Here is a 19244-nt window from a genome sequence, read left to right as displayed (position 1 = left end):
AATAAAATAATATAAACTTAATACATAAAATCAACCCAGCATTACTGTAATAAACTCACTTTATAATGTAAACGTAACGCTGACACAGCTGGTTTATTCTGGAGCAGCTACTCACAGACAGGTATTCACTAATTTGGGTCTTTGTCAATGTGTGAAAATAGGTTTTTGCTAAATCCTCAGTGTCATTATTGTTCATAATATTGATGAAATGAGTTGTTTATTGTGGAAACGTATTATTTGGTCTTTTGGAAAATCACATTGCTAAATGCTCACAACATCACATCCAACATCACATCCAACATCACATACAATATCACATCCAACATCACATACAATTTCACATCCAACATCACATCCAACATCACATCCAACATCACATACAATATCACATCCAACATCACATCCAACATCACATACAATATCACATCCAACATCACATACAATATCACATCCAACATCACATCCAACATCACATACAATATCACACCCAACATTACATACAGTATCACACCCATCACATACATCACATCCAACATCACATACAATATCACATCCAACATCACATACAATATCACATACAATATCACATCCAACATCACATACAATATCACATCCAACATCACATACAATATCACACCCAACATTACATACAGTATCACACCCATCACATACATCACATCCAACATCACATACAATATCACATCCAACATCACATACAATATCACATACAATATCACACCCAACATCACATACATCACATCCAACATCACATACAACATCACATCCAACATCACATACAATATCACATCCAACATCACATCCAACATCACATACAATATCACATCCAACATCACATCCAACATCACATACAATATCACATACAACATCACATCATTTTGTGGAAATTGTAAGGAAAACATTAAACTTAAAACAAACTTTTTTCCAGCTGTAGTGTCTCCTGTGTTTGGATGAAACTCTGCCTTCGTTGCTCTGATATGAGCTCTGATTATAATTTGAACTAAAGGACGTAATTTGTTACTGTGAGAACAAGAACAGCAGAACCTGATTACCTCATAAAGACTCTGAGGATGATCAAGAACCCAAAGAATGGAAAACTCTTAAAAAACTCTTAAAGAATGAGATGTTTACAAAGCAACAATAAGTATCTTTCTTTTTTATTTTATCTGTTGTATTTTTTAATTTCACTTACTTCTAATCATATAGAATTTATTTTATTTAAGAGTTTATTAATTCAATATGATATTAATCATATTAATCATATCATCAGGGATGCTTAAATGCTTGTGTGTTGATGAATGTAGTATTTTTATTAACCCCTGTGTGGTGTGGGTGTGTGTGTTACTCAGTGGTCTGCTGGACCCACCGCATTATTGTTTATTAAATCAATACAGTCATAACAGTTTATACAAAAATACCAGATGTTTAAAATATCACAAGTGTCCAACGTAGGGTTCTCCTTTAGCAGCTGTAGCCAGTCAGCAGCCTGTCCACATTGTCCACCCTCACACACACACACACATACACACACACACACATACACACACACACACACACACACATACACACTCACTAACTAACTGTGTCTGAGAGGTAAAAGACTCTACTCAGACCGTGTTCTGAGGCTCTCAGTCGTGTCCAAATCTAATGTCTATGAAACAATGTCTGCTGTGCTTCCTCTGTTTCTTTGCCTTTTAAATGCAGTGTTGATGTTTCCTTTACTGCCTACATTTCCCATAATCCTGTGTGTCAGCACTGAGGCAGAAGCACTAAATCTACTGTGTTCTCTTGCTATTTTCTATCTTACAACAAATACAGCAGCTCTTTATTATGTCTGTTAGCTGAAGTAAGCTAACATAAGCTAAGGTAAGCTAATGCTCAGGCAGACTAGCTAATAAACCCAGTTAAACAGTGTCTGCAGGAGCGCGTAGCCAGAGCAGCTGTTTTCTGTGTTAAAAGTGGTTCCACTGAAGTCCAGTTCCTCATCCTCACTACCTGTTTCCAACTGAACTGACCCTCAGCTCAGAGTCTCTGTAACGAACTGAAACTTCAGCTTTACATTCACTTTGAAGGATATAAGATGAGCGTTTATCACAGCTGGCGTGGACTTAAACACTGATGATCTGTTTTAGCAGACAAACAAGGAACATGGAGGACAAAACCAGCCAAGAAAAGAAAAATAGCAGAAAAAATATACACATACGAGCAGAAATACTGAAATAATCTTTTTATTAATTTCTGCTTTTATATGTTTCTGCATTTTATTTATTTCTCTACTTGTTCCTCCAGTCCAGTCCAATGAGGTGGGCAACACTAACGTAATTCTAACAGACTATTGGTCGGCGTTGGTTTGAAAGGTGAACCAGACTCTACTAATCAGCAGGTTGATAGAATGGATGTAGAATCCTAGACAATCCCAGTCTGGTGAACTGGTGACTTTGTCAGGTTCTATTAGATTTCACTGTTCGACTAAACAGCTGTGTTCATTTGTTTCTGTTAACTGACAGATATTACAGTTATACAGTGTTATTATATAATTACATTGATTAAATATGACCCTCCAGTGGGCTGAGCTGGACATTGCTGACCCTGCAGCATCAGCGTCTGCAGATCAGAGTCCGTCTGGCTGAGCCGTGTCTGCACACACAGTCAGCGTCCGGCTGTTAGTGATACAGAATGATGAAGTCTTCAGACTCTGACAGGTGATGAAGTTGGTCAGCAGCGTCTTGAAGGGTCACCAATGCAGCTCCATCTACTTCACCACTCAGCTGTCCCAACTCTGCGTAGTCCCTGTCCAGGTGTCCACTGTCTGATTCGTCCACTATTATACGTAACAGTGTAGAGACTCGGCTCAGATCTTCCAGCATCACTGAAGTGTTAACAGCGTTTCAAAAACAAGGTAAGATTAATCAAACACACTGCTTCCTCTATGATTAACCAATAGTGTGCAGGTTTAGTCTTTCTCATTAGCATACTGAAAAAAGAAATATAGAAACAAATTTAGAATCACATAAATAAATAAAATATGCACTTATTTATTTATGATTTTATGTTTATTTACAGTTTTCTGCCATTTATTTATTTCCACTTTTATTTATTTTCATATAAATGTTTCACCCTCCACAGCTAAATGACAAACAAACAAATAAATAAATAAATAAATAGGTATAAACTGCGTAAATCTAAGCTAAGATGGAAAAGCTTGTTTTTTGTGGTTTGTAGTAAAAATCCTGGTAAAATTCAGTTAAATAGGTTTTCTTTTTTAAAAACACATTTTCCTCTGAAACACATTTAAGACTTAATTCCCTCCCCCTGGTTATTCCGCCTGCTTCTGCTGCTTGTTTTAGATTTTTATTAGAGGACCTAAAAGAAACTGTGAGCAGAGTTAGAGGATCAGCTGAGGGTTTATTCAGATGAAGAGACAAAACACAGATCAGCAGTGAGAGACAGAAACATCCAGATCATCTTAACATCCGTTTTATTGGCTTCAAACATGTAACAGATCATAAATGTGGAGTTAGTAAATATAAAAGAAAAATTAAAAGTAAAATAATATGTAATAATACAATCAGAGGCTGATCACATTTCAACACACACTTCTTTTGTTTTTTACATTTATGAACATGATAGAGAGCATGAGGACAGAGTCAGACTGAGGCAGTTCCTCCACTGCAGTAAGGTTTTATAATGTCTTACTGTTTGTCTGCCTCTAGTGGTGAAGTGTGTAATGAAGCCTGATCCTGCTGGAGCTCTGGGTTAAATACTGACACTCAGCTGAATCTAAAGCTCATTCATGCTGCACTGCTGTTCACCATCAGAATCATGTTAGTAAATCTAAAAGTAAAATAATATGTAACAATACAATAAGATGTTAATCATATTTCAACACGCTTGTTTTTTTGTTTCTTTTTGTTTTTACGTGTATATACACAAGGATAGAGAGCATAAGGACAGAGTCAGACAGAGGCAGACAGAGGCAGCTCTTCCACTGCAGTAAGGTGTTATAATGTCTTACTGTTGGTCTCCCCCTAGTGGTGAAGTGTGTAATGAAGCCTGATCCTGCTGGAGCTCTGGGTTACAGACCGACACTCAGCTGAATCTAAAGCTCATTCATACTGCACTGCTGTTCACCATCAGAATCATGTTAGTAAATATAAAAGTAAATTAATAATGTAAAAGTAAAATATGTAACAATACAATAAGAGGATAATCACATTTCAACACACACTTGTGTTTCTTTTTGTTTTTACGTTTATAAACATAAGGATATAGAGAGCATAAGGACAGAGGCGGTTCTTCCACTGCAGTAAGATTTTATCACCCTCTAGTGGTGAAGTGTGTAATGAAGCCTGATCCTGCTGGAGCTCTGGGTTACAGACTGACACTCAGCTGAATCTAAAGCTCATTCATACTGCACTGCTGTTCACCATCAGAATCATGTTAGTAAATATAAAAGTAAAATAATATGTAATAATATCAAGAGTATATAAACATTTCAATGCATTATTTACATTGTTTTCACATTTATAAACATAAGCATAGAGAGCATAAGGACAGAGGGGTTCTTTCACTGCAGTAAGGTTTATAATGTCTTACTGTTTGTCTCCCTCTAGTGGTGAAGTGTGTAATGAAGCCTGATGCTGCTGGAGCTCTGGGTTACAGACTGACACTCAGTTGAATCTAAAGCTCATTCATGCTGCACTGCTGTTCACCATCAGAACCACTCTCATTCATCATCATCAGCTGTGCAGCAGAATGTAGAAGATACACTAACAATATCATATTTTACTGTAGAGGTGGGCAAGATGACAATATTTGTCATGATAAAGTTTATCATAATACACAATTTTCCTTTCTGAGTATATAATAATAAACTCTCTAATTAAAGAACACTGACCAGCTGCATGTTTCATCATAAAGAGAGCTTAATCAGTCCTGTTTAACTGGATTTAGAGCAGTGCACCGTGGGAAACACTGAATATTATTTATTGTATCCAGAGTTTTTTGTCAGTTTTTAATGTGACAATACTAGTGCACTGTGTGTCAAAATATGTATTGTATATTAATATTGTGATGATATTTCTGCCATATTGCCCACCTCTAGTTTACAGCACTACAAACTGCAGCAGAAACACAGCAGAGTAGTCTGTGTAAATGCAGTATGTTCAGTATGTACAGCCCATCGTTTGTGGTGTTAGACTGAGCTTTAGGTTAAACTATAGGAAGTAAACAGAGACAGTGGTCAGGGCCGTAACTAGGATCAACATTTAGTGAAGTCCATTCTGCAAAAGTGTGACCTAAATCTCAGAGTGAACAGACTAACTGCTGAATATGAGTATTAGACCAACAATAAACTTCTCCTTTAGTTTTTTAACAAGATCATTGCTCCTTTTTACCCATCTGTAACTGTAATACACCTTTTCCTTTCATTTGTTCTTCCCCATCCCTCGTTCTTCAATAAACTGCTATTACTGTCCCATAAACTGATTTGACTCCAGCTGCCCTGTTTATGTTTATTTAATTAATCATGTAACTATTTATTTATATGTTTATTTTCAGCTGAAAATACATATCGAAACCTTCACTCTGTCAAGTGATATTTTCAAATTGATTTTATTTACTCTCTCTCTCTCTCTCTCTCATCCTCATCACCCCCAATGTTGGTCCTTACATAATATGAGGGGTTTGATTGACAGGTCACAGAAGGTACAAATCACTTATGCACAGAAAGTGATGTCACACAGTAAGCAGGGTAAGCAGTCAGACCTGCATCTGTTCACACATTTAAACTATAAAGACACAAACACACAGATGACCATCACACACAGAGGGTCCTCAGATCTCTGAGAATCTCTTCAGGTTTGGCGTCTGAGTGTTCAGATCCTGTAAGACAGAAACAGAACAGAATGATCAGACATGAACTCTCATCACCGTCACACCATCAACTCAGAGCTCCTTCTTTAAACACTCTCTAACTTTAATTCAACTCTATTAACACTGTATAAACTCCTCATCCCACTCAGACTGAGATCAGACACAGAACAGAATGATCAGACATGAACTCTCATCAGTCACACTATCAACTCAGAGCTCCTTCTTTAAACACTCTCTAACTTTAATTAAACTCTATTAACACTGTATAAACTCCTCATCTCACTCAGACTGAGATCAGACACAGAACAGAATGATCAGACATGAACTCTCATCACTGTCACACCATCAACTCAGAGCTCCTTCTTTAAACACTCTCTAACTTTAATTCAACTCTATTAACACTGTATAAACTCCTCATCTCACTCAGACTGAGATCAGACACAGAACAGAATGATCAGACATGAACTCTCATCACTGTCACACCATCAACTCAGAGCTCCTTCTTTAAACACTCTCTAACTTTAATTCAACTCTATTAACACTGTATAAACTCATCATCTCACTCAGACTGAGATCAGACACAGTAACTCTGTAATGACTACAGTCACACAGCACAGTGATTCTGGTGCCTCTTCAAGAGGAATGAACCCAAACTGCACCCTCATGGGCCCTACTGATCTAGTTTTTTCAACATTCAAAATTTTTTTGTTAATATTTATTTCAAAATTATCATATAAAAGATGTGTGTATATTTATATATGCACTGGAATTATAACAAAAACAAAAGTGTCTGAATACTTGTTTCCCGTCATGGTAAGTAAAACTGGGTATTTCTGCAAATAGAAATTTGGTCATGTAGCAATAGATTTCCAGGGGTGTGTGACCGGGGTGGGAGCAGTATGGGGGGTTTGATTACACCACCTTCGATAATCATAACTTGACTATGCTGCCCCATAATATTAATTAATTTTGATAATCAATATTTAGGTACAAACAGATTTTAATGTTACTGTACAACAGCCTTCAACAGCCTTCACCACAACAGACTGTGGACTCAGTCTGAGACCGAGACTAGCGTTAGCATTATCATTATCTGTGGTTGTGTTAGCTAGAACTTATAGTTGATTTAAAGTAGCTCTAAATCTAGCTGACCTGACAGGCTGTAATATTTTTTACTCATCTTTCCTGTTCAGAGAACTATGAAAAATTGCTGCTCAATATTGCGTCACATTGAACAAACACCCTGACCCCCCTTAAAACATCTCTCTGTTTGGTGTCTCTACAATGAGCTCTACAGCAGCCACTGCGGAGCTCTCCACCACATAAAGCCACACCCCCTGTTGAGACCACCAATGAGAGCAGTGCTCATTAACATACAACACACCCAGAAAATTAACTGTTCTTCACTGAGAGATAAATGACAGTAAATTTAACAAACAAACACTGAATTAAGGTGTTATTTCTTTCATATTCGTCACGGTTGTCTTTCAAAGAGCACAAGGAACTTTATTAAATGGTTTAAAAAAAGAGCACAATATGTTTACTTAACATTATTGTCCTAACTAAATTATCTATACATCATCACTCCTGTGGTCCACATGCTACCAGCAAAGCGCTTCCAGATATTAAATACTTAAAGGGTGATTTTAGGTCTGCGTTTATGCTAAAATTATAACAACTGTTATTGTTTATTATTATGATAGGCATAAAAAGAGAAGGAGAAACACAGGAGGCAGAAGCTGACAGACATGAGGAGGGAATACAGCTATATTATACGCAGGAAGTGAGATAAAAAGTGAGGCATGTGAGTTTAGAAACACAGTGAAAGTCTTTTTCAATAATTGTGTTCTCCACCCTTGTTTCTCGCTTCACTTCTAGAATGTGCTGGTCACATATATATACAGGGAGATACAGACTATTATTAAATGTGATTTTTGGATTTTTGGAAGTATATTTTCGTGAACCTCAATTCACTTCTGAGTAGTAAAAACCTCTAAAACACCTAAAATGTCTAGGTATTTTTAGTAGTTCATGCATGAAAGCATTAACATCTACAACTTGTTAGAAATCCAGTAAAGATAATGGTTCTAGGGTTGTAACGATCATGAAATTTCAGCTGATGATTAACTGTCATAAATAATTGCTTAATTAATTGTTCATTTATGTATTAAAGCACAAGCCTAAAGTGGTCAAACTGGCTGATTAGCCATCCTACTTCCTAGTTATGTTTACTTGTGGCTAAATGATAAACTACACTGTTGTGTACTTAAACACACAAACTCACACAAATGTCTAGTTACACAGAATTATGTGTAGAGTTATGCAAAGCTACATGCTTTTTACAAGAGAGAGAATATAAGCAAAAAACACTCATTTTGCTAGTACACATGTTAAAAACAGAGTTAGGTACATAGTTAACAAATATGAACATTACTCATGCTGAAAGTCAGAACTTGATTTTTGTTTTCATAAGCCCCTTGATGTCTCAATGAATGCATTTTCTTTCTTTTATATACAACCCTAATTCCAAAAATGTTGGGACGCTGTGTAAAATGTTTATAAATGTAAATAAAAACAGAATGTAGTGATTTGCAATGTAGTGTGTAGAATGTAGTGATGTTGAAAGTTGGGACAGGGGCCTGTTTACCACTGTGTTTCATCACCTCTTGATTTAACAACACTCTGTAAGTGTTTGTGAACTGAGGAGACACTGCTGTAGGTCTGAAAGTGAAATGTTTTCCTGTTCTTGTTTGATACAGGATTTCAGCTTCTCAACAGTTTGTGGTCTCCTTTGTCATATTTTTGCATTTCATATTGCGGCAAACGTTATCAGTGGTGACAGGTCTGGACTTCAGGTAGGCCACTTTAGCACCCAGACTCTTTTAATATGGAGCAATGCTGCTGTAATACATGCAGAATGTGGTTTGACATCGTCTTGCTGAAAAAATCAAGGCCTTCCCTGAAAAAGACGTCGTCTGGAAGGCAGCAAATGTTGCCAAAACATGTTTATATCATTCAGCATTAATGGTGCCTTCACAGATGTGCACGTCACCCATGCCATGTGCACTACTGCCCCCTATACCATCATGAATACTGGCTTTTGAACTGTGCACTGATAACAAGCTGAGTGGTCTTTAGCCCAGAGGACACAGTGTCCATGATTTCATAGGACCACAGGACACTTTTCCACTTCCCTCAAGTCCATTTTAAATGAGCTTTGACTCAGAGAAGTTGGCAGCGTTTCTGGATCCTGTTTATATGTATAGTTATATATATGGTTTTGTCTTTGTATGATACAGCTTTAATTTGCATTTGTGGCTTGACGGTGAACTGTGTTCACAGACAGTGATTTCTGGAAGTGTTCCTGAGCCCATGCAGTGATTTCCAGTACAGAATCCTGCCTGTTTCGACGCAGTGCCGCCAGAGGGCCCAAAGATCATGAGCATCCAGTATTGACCGTTGGCCCTGTCCGTCGCGCACAGGGATTTCTTCAGATTCTCTAAATCTTTTGATGATATTATGTACTGTAGATGGTGGGATTTCCAAAGTCTTCACAATTTTACATTGAGGAATATTTTTCTGAAATTGTTCCACAATTTTTAGACAGTTTTTCGCAAGTTGGTGAACCTCTGTCCATCTTTGCTTCTGAGAGACTCTGCCTCTCTAAAATGCTCTTTTTATACCCAGTCACATGGGTTAGTTGCAAATTGCTCCTCCAGCTGTTTTTTATTAGTGCCACTTACTTTTCCAGTGTTTTGTTGCCCCTGTCCCAACTTTTTTGAGCCATGTTGCTGCCATCAAGTTCTAAATGAGTTAATGTTTTTCATGAAATGGTAAAATGCCTCACTTTCAGCATCTGATATGTGTTCTGTGTTCTATTGTGAATAAAATATGGGCCAATGAGATTTGCAAATCATTGCATTCTGTTTTTATTTACATTTATTTACATTTTACACAGCGTCCCAACTATTTTGAAATTGCAGCATAGTATGATTGCGAAATCTAACAACTGTGGAAAACGACTGGAGTCAACTGGAGTAATCAGGTGACTATGTAATAATCGTGACAGGCCCAGTTGATTTTCTAACTGTGTTATACCATCAATGTAATCAACTGCATATTTAGGTTGTAATTCTTGCGGTTAGCTTTTGCTATTTTGTCCCTGTGGCTGCATGCTTCTGGACCCTGTTTAATCCCTCCAATGTTTAACCTAGAGTTACACCCTTGACATGTAGTCTTAATATAAATTGAAGCTCTGTTCTGTTTAGTGTTGTGTGTTGTGTGTTCATTGGTAGTGAGCAACCAGGTGGATAAAACACAGAAAAAAGGTGTCCAAAAAATCCTATATGGGTGCACTTAGAATGTTTTACCTACCACAGAACAACTTCAAATATGATGCAGACTAATAAACAACAGTCAAAGCTGTCTAGCTCCAACTACTGAACTCTGCATTTCTTTTGTGTGTGTGTGTGTGTGTGTGTGTGCGTTTGTGTGTGTGTGTGTGTGTGTGTGTGTGTGTGTGTATGTGGAGACAGCAAGTCAGTAACTCACTCTGGTTTCTCCAGTTTACAGTGCGGATCTTTCAGTAGACCTAAGAGCTTCTTCTGCTAAATCTCCTGCTTTATTGTTGTTCAGGTTCAGCCTGAGAGATTTCCGGAGTGAGGGATTCACAGCGTTAATCAGATCAGCACAGCCTTTATCTGTAATACTGCAGTATTCCAGTCTGCAGAGAGAAGAAAAACACCTCACAGTTACAGATCAACACACACACACAATGAAGTAACGAGCAACACACAGATTAAACACAACAACACAAACACACACACACAATGAAGTAACGAGCAACACACAGATTAAACACAACAACACAAACACACACACACAATGAAGTAACGAGCAACACAGATTAAACACCACAACACACACACACACAATGAAGTAACGAGCAACACACAGATTAAACACAACAACACAAACACAATGAAGTAACGAGCAACACACAGATTAAACACCACAACACACACTCAATGTAGTAACAAGCAACACAGATTAAACACCACAACACACACACACAATGAAGTAACGAGCAACACACAGATTAAACACCACAACACACACACACACACTCAATGTAGTAACAAGCAACACAGATTAAACACCACAACACACACACACAATGAAGTAACGAGCAACACACAGATTAAACACCACAACACACACACAATGAAGTAACGAGCAACACAGATTAAACACCACAACACACACACACACACACAATGAAGTAACGAGCAATACACAGATTAAACACCACAACACACACACAATGAAGTAACGAGCAACACACAGATTAAACACCACAACACACACACACACACTCAATGAAGTAACAAGCAACACACAGATTAAACACCACAACACACACACACAATGAAGTAACGAGCAACACACAGATTAAACACCACAACATACACACACACACACACACAATGAAGTAACGAGCAACACACAGATTAAACACCACAACATACACACACACACACACACACAATGAAGTAACGAGCAACACAGATTAAACACCACAAAACACACACACAATGAAGTAACGAGCAACACACAGATTAAACACCACAGAACACACACAATGAAGTAACAAGCAACACAGATTAAACACAACACACACACACACAATGAAGTAACAAGCAACACAGATTAAACACAACACACACACACACAATGAAGTAACAAGCAACACAGATTAAACACAACACACACACACACAATGAAGTAACAAGCAACACACAGATTAAACACCACAACATACACACACACACACTCAATGAAGTAACGAGCAACACACAGATTAAACACCACAACACACACACACAATGAAGTAACAAGCAACACACAGATTAAACACCACAACACACACACAATGAAGTAACGAGCAACACACAGATTAAACACAACACACACACACACAATGAAGTAACGAGCAACACACAGATTAAACACCACAACATACACACACACACACTCGAAGTAACGAGCAACACACAGATTAAACACAACACACACACACACAATGAAGTAATGAGCAACACACAGATTAAACACAACACACACACACACAATGAAGTAACGAGCAACACACAGATTAAACACAACACACACACAATGAAGTAACGAGCAACACACAGATTAAACACAACAACACACACACACACAATGAAGTAACGGGCAACACACAGATTAAACACCACAACACACACACAATGAAGTAACGAGCAACATAGATTAAACACCACAACACACACACACAATGAAGTAACGAGCAACACACAGATTAAACACCACAATACACACACACACACAATGAAGTAACGAGCAACACACAGATTAAACACCACAACACACACACACAATGAAGTAACGAGCAACACACAGATTAAACACCACAACATACACACACATACTCGAAGTAACGAGCAACACACAGATTAAACACAACACACACACAATGAAGTAACGAGCAACACACAGATTAAACACCACAATACACACAATGAAGTAATGAGCAACACACAGATTAAACACCACAACACACACACAATGAAGTAACGAGTAACACACAGATTAAACACCACAACACACACACACAATGAAGTAACGAGCAACACACAGATTAAACACCACAACACACACACACACAATGAAGTAACGAGCAACACACAGATTAAACACCACAACACACACACACACAATGAAGTAACGAGCAACACACAGATTAAACACCACAACACACACACACTCAATGAAGTAAAGAGCAACACACATATTAAACACCACAACATACACACACACAATGAAGTAACAAGCACACAGATTAAACACCACAACACACACACACACAATGAAGTAACGAGCAACACACAGATTAAACACCACAACACACACACACAATGAAGTAACGAGCAACACACAGATTAAACACCACAACATACACACACACACTCGAAGTAACGAGCAACACACAGATTAAACACCACAACACACACACATAATGAAGTAACGAGCAACACACAGATTAAACACAACACACACACAATGAAGTAACGAGCAACACACAGATTAAACACCACAATACACACACAATGAAGTAACGAGCAACACACAGATTAAACACCACAACATACACACACACACTCAATGAAGTAACGAGCAACACAGATTAAACACCACAATACACACACACACAATGAAGTAACGAGCAACACACAGATTAAACACAACACACACACACAATGAAGTAACGAGCAACACACAGATTAAACACCACAACATACACACACACACTCGAAGTAACGAGCAACACACAGATTAAACACAACACACACACACAATGAAGTAATGAGCAACACACAGATTAAACACAACACACACACAATAAAGTAACGAGCAACACACAGATTAAACACCACAACACACACACACACACAATGAAGTAACGAGCAACACACAGATTAAACACCACAACACACACACACACAATGAAGTAACGAGCAACACACAGATTAAACACCACAACACACACACACACAATGAAGTAACGAGCAACACACAGATTAAACACCACAATACACACACACACACAATGAAGTAACGAGCAACACACAGATTAAACACCACAACACACACACACAATGAAGTAACGAGCAACACACAGATTAAACACCACAACATACACACACATACTCGAAGTAACGAGCAACACACAGATTAAACACAACACACACACAATGAAGTAACGAGCAACACACAGATTAAACACCACAATACACACAATGAAGTAATGAGCAACACACAGATTAAACACCACAACACACACACAATGAAGTAACGAGTAACACACAGATTAAACACCACAACACACACACACAATGAAGTAACGAGCAACACACAGATTAAACACCACAACACACACACACACAATGAAGTAACGAGCAACACACAGATTAAACACCACAACACACACACACACAATGAAGTAACGAGCAACACACAGATTAAACACCACAACACACACACACTCAATGAAGTAAAGAGCAACACACATATTAAACACCACAACATACACACACACAATGAAGTAACAAGCAACACAGATTAAACACCACAACACACACACACACAATGAAGTAACGAGCAACACACAGATTAAACACCACAACACACACACACAATGAAGTAACGAGCAACACACAGATTAAACACCACAACATACACACACACACTCGAAGTAACGAGCAACACACAGATTAAACACCACAACACACACACATAATGAAGTAACGAGCAACACACAGATTAAACACAACACACACACAATGAAGTAACGAGCAACACACAGATTAAACACCACAATACACACACAATGAAGTAACGAGCAACACACAGATTAAACACCACAACATACACACACACACTCAATGAAGTAACGAGCAACACAGATTAAACACCACAATACACACACACACAATGAAGTAACGAGCAACACACAGATTAAACACAACACACACACACAATGAAGTAACGAGCAACACACAGATTAAACACCACAACATACACACACACACTCGAAGTAACGAGCAACACACAGATTAAACACAACACACACACACAATGAAGTAATGAGCAACACACAGATTAAACACAACACACACACAATAAAGTAACGAGCAACACACAGATTAAACACCACAACACACACACACACACAATGAAGTAACGAGCAACACACAGATTAAACACCACAACACACACACACACAATGAAGTAACGAGCAACACACAGATTAAACACCACAACACACACACACACAATGAAGTAACGAGCAACACACAGATTAAACACCACAACATACACACACACACACAATGAAGTAACGAGCAACACACAGATTAAACACCACAACACACACACACTCAATGAAGTAACGAGCAACACACAGATTAAACACCACAACACACACACACAATGAAGTAATGAGCAACACAGATTAGACACCACAACACACACACAATGAAGTAATGAGCAACACAGATTAAACAGCACAACAAACACACTCAATGAAGTAACGAGCAACACACAGATTAAACACCACAAAACACACACACACACACACACACACAATGAAGTTACATGAAAATTTGACATGTAAATTTTAATTTCTTCATCAGTCTACTGGCACCTGCTACCTTATGTCTTGTAGTTATAGCCAAGCACTTAAACATAAACACTTGCGCCACATTATTCTACGTGACTTTACATTATTTATTCTAAAAATGCAGGTCTGCCAAAACCATGGGGGCAAGCAGGAATTTGACCCACCACTATTTGATAAACTACATGGAGCGCTGACCTGTAGTTGATGACAAGGTATAGGAGCTGTGTTGCAGAAACAATGATTTATTCAAAGAAAGAGCACTCTGTCCAATTCTGCTTAAAATCCCCGTCTAAACAGCAGTTCAGACACCCAGCTCTTATACTTTGCCACTGACTATCCCCCCAGGACCCTTGGTACCATCGTAAAACTGAAGTCAGAGTTCTCAGAGCCTTAGATCCTGTCATAAAAGAACTGAGTCGTGTTTCTCAGGGACTCAGAGCCTATTGTAAATACCTTAGTGTCGTAAACTGAGTGCTCTGTCGCAGGAAGGCAAAATCCTCCTTAGGGGTGTCGTAAAGGTCATTTACTATTATTGTTCAAACCACGAGAACAAAACATAAGTGACTTCTCAAAACAACCCTTCAGCATTATAATACTGCTTACCAATGAATAACAACTTACAACAAAGGAAAAAGAAAACTAGAAATAAAACAATTCCCCACAACTTTTATTGATAGTTAGTGATTCAGGGGCTCTAGGCAAAAGACAAGAAAAGAGCCCCCTGGAAACATATTTGAATATTAGTGATGTAACTGTCCACACTGCAAAAATGTATACCTTGGCAAGAGAAATTATCTTAAATCTAGTCGTTATATCTAATATTTCTCATTTTGAGGTTGCTGTAAGAATATTATAAGGTTATGTGACTTGTTGCTAAACCTTTTTGTTTAACTTAAATCATTGTATGCAGTGAAATTATCTCACTATACTAGCAGATGATTTTGTCTGTTCCATGAAATCTAGCTGAAACAAGCAAAAGTATCTGCCAACATAGTAAGATCATTTGGTACAGAGTAAGGCAGAATTAGTCATGAGAACATTTCAAAAGAAGTAATTAGTAACTGCACTGAAACATTAACACTGTTATGACTCAAAAATGTGAGCTTTGGGAGTGTAGCCTTTTGCTTTCCCCCTCTTTTATCCTTTCTGTACTACACTTGTTTAACTTTATTAGCTAGATTTTCCCTCTAAACACCCAGAAAACGACACTGACGAGCTGCCTCTCCAAAATGTAGATTATTGCTTACTTTGCTTGTACCAGTCACACAGTTGTCTCATCACATGACAACATGGAATAGTCCATTATAACCTGACCTGGGGGTGGGGCTGCATTAACATTACTGAAAATAACTGCTACAACAGCAAATCAAAGCTTTTTTTAAAATGTATATATATTTCAGAACACGTTACTGAACTTTGACACATGCAGAATATCTAATTTGTATTTTCATGGGGCCCTAGACAGCCTCCTGCCTTTGCCTAGTGTAAAGTCTGCTGGGTATGAAAATAGCCTGATGTTCTTTAGAGAGCTAGCAAGGTTTGCTATCTGAGGCTGAACGCAGTGAAGCGCAGAGTCAAAACAAACACTGACTCTGTTCATAATTGAGTTTACAGAGACATGTCATCAGCCTAACGTGAAAGGTAGTTTCATTTAGTCAGTGGCGTAGTTGCACGTTGTTACACAGCCAGATATGTTTTTTTTTTTACAATATGTTTTGCCCCACCACTTTTGGAGGTGTGTAGCCACCCTTGGGCAAACATGTTTTCATCATCCTTAACGTTCCCTTTTATTCACCAACAAAATGCTCTCAAACGAATAAACTTTTAAGTGAATTGTGCCTATTTTATTCAATATTTGTTTTTCCTATCAAGTCGTTTTATTCAGTGTTAAAATATGCATTAAAAAATGCAGAACATCACCTTTGAAGGAGGAGAGTTGTGAGAGTGCTCCTTCTTCTGCTGTGCTGTGGGTTTGTGTGCTGCTCACTCTGGGTGTGTTTACCTGCTCTGATCCACTCAGTGGAGGGAGTTTAGCACATGGTCAGACTGTGACTGTGTAGTGGGAGTTCGTGAAAGCAGAGCTGATCTGAGTGTCTACAAATCTCTGGTGAAGCTGCAGCTTATATGACTAAATTTCTGTGAGTGTATTTTAAAGCATCAATGCTAATGTTACTTGTGAGTTTAATATCTCAGCATACAGAATTACTGAATACAGTCTCATGTCTAGCGTCCACACTGGTCTCCAAACACCATGAGGCTGATGGAGCTGCAGGCTGAGGCTGTGTGAGCTGTTTGTGTTCTTCAACGGATAAGAAGAACACAGTGAGTGTGGAGAGAAGAGAGACTCAGACTTCATACCAGCAGGTCTATCACATCTTTAATATTTTTAGACTCTCTTTCTTTTTCCTTTCCATTTACTATGTTGTTTTCTGTAGCAGCATAAAAATGTTTTTGGAGTTCTTCAAATTCATCTGACAAACATTCTGGCATTTGTTAAGTCTTTTTCTTTCAATATTTCATTATAGTCAAGACTCAATTGATATATATTACAAATCTGTGAATTAAGAGATATAGAAGTATGATAAAACCATTCTCTATAACATGCAGCAAAATAGTCACAATATCGTTTATCTGAAAATCAGAGCTTTTAGTCTCCAGAGATCACCCTTAGGAGACCGATCTAATGTGGTGTGTGTGTGTAGAGACAGTAAGTCAGTAACTCACTCTAGTCTCTCCAGCTTACAGTCTTTGTCCATCAGTAGTTTACAGAGTGCCTCCACTGCTGAATCGCTTGGTTTATTGCCGCTCAGGTTCAGCTCTTTCAGCTGTGATGGGGGGTTTGATTTCAGAGCATCAAACAGAACAGCACAGCCTTCATCTGTAATCCTGCACCAGGGCAGCCTGTAGAGAGAAGAAGAAAAACTTCTCACATTTACAGATCAACACGCACATGTAACACAATGAAGTAACGAGTAAAACAGATTAAACACACACATGCACACTCACAAATAAACAAGGTAAATATTGCTGTCTACTGGTACTGGCTACCTCGTCCTGTTTCTCAGCTATGTGAGCCACATTATTCTATCACCATTTTCATTATTTATATGAAAAAAGGGGTTTCCATTATAATTAAACACATTTTTTTACCTACAAAAATTCCACCATTTTATTCAACATTTGCTGTTCCTATGAAGTCTTTTTTAGTCGATATGTCAAAATATACATTAAAATATGTGAATGGAAATCCGACTTCTGTTTCCCTCAGTGATGTTCATTATGGGCGCTACACCCAAATTTCTCTAAAGCTGCTCTGTGATGATGTCCATTATAAAAAGGTCTGTACAAATACTGAACATTTGAAATGAACTGAAATGAATTTGAATTGTCCACAGGACCACATGCCAGTCTTGTTCCCTACAAACCTGCACAAAATCATTCATTCCTGTGTGTTGCATTGGCTCATCTGTACTCCCATAAACCAGAGTGTAGCCCTGTCACGGTGTAAATATACATTATGTAGCTCTGATTAGCCTGCTCTGTGTTAGTGTCATGCTCTACACCAGAGGACACTAAGGCTATGTTTACACAGCAGGTAAAAGTGGCCCAAATCTGATCTTTTTCTCCATGTGTGGTTATAAGGGTTATAACACATTTGCCTTTTGGTGAATTAGCTTAATCTCACACTGAAAAATTCAAACCTTCAATTGAAATAGGAGATGCCCATTGTATGGTGGAGGGTCTGGACATTTTAAATCAAAATCTGTCTGCCTCTGCCAAAAAACTAAAATTGGGTCATCATTAGATCTTCCTGAAAGACAATGATCCAAAACATATCACTAGATTAACAAAAAAATCAACACAAAATCAAGCTTCTGTTGTGGCCATCGCAACCCACTAAAGAGGAGAGTGCACAAGAGAAGAATGAGGACCCTGGATGATCTGGTGATTCTGTAAAGAGGAAAGGTCTCAAAGTCCCTGTTCTGTACTCTCCAACCTTATAAGATGTTATAGGAGAGGTCCTGTTTTATTGCTAAAGGGAGGTTGTACAAACTATTAGATGCAAAGATGCCAATAATTGTGGCACATTTGTTAAAAATAATTATTTCTTAATAAGGGATTTTTTTTG

The 19244-nt window shown here is 38.0% G+C and overlaps 1 long non-coding RNA gene across 1 annotated transcript; it reads right to left on the bottom strand.

Annotated features, from left to right (window-relative positions):
• Window positions 1–3479: 3479 nt before the first annotated feature.
• On the bottom strand, window positions 3480–18016 carry LOC118800297. Its single transcript, XR_005006218.1, has 3 exons — window positions 17840–18016; window positions 10444–10615; window positions 3480–5901 (listed from the first exon to the last, which is right to left on the bottom strand). It is a non-coding gene; the product is annotated as an uncharacterized LOC118800297 (long non-coding RNA).
• Between the last annotated feature and the right edge of the window lie 1228 nt (window positions 18017–19244).

Source organism: Colossoma macropomum, unplaced genomic scaffold (genome assembly GCF_904425465.1).
Source record: "Colossoma macropomum unplaced genomic scaffold, Colossoma_macropomum, whole genome shotgun sequence".
NCBI lineage: Eukaryota > Metazoa > Chordata > Actinopteri > Characiformes > Serrasalmidae > Colossoma > Colossoma macropomum.
Note: the sequence above shows the minus strand (reverse complement) of the source record. Positions and strands in the feature narration are given on the sequence as shown.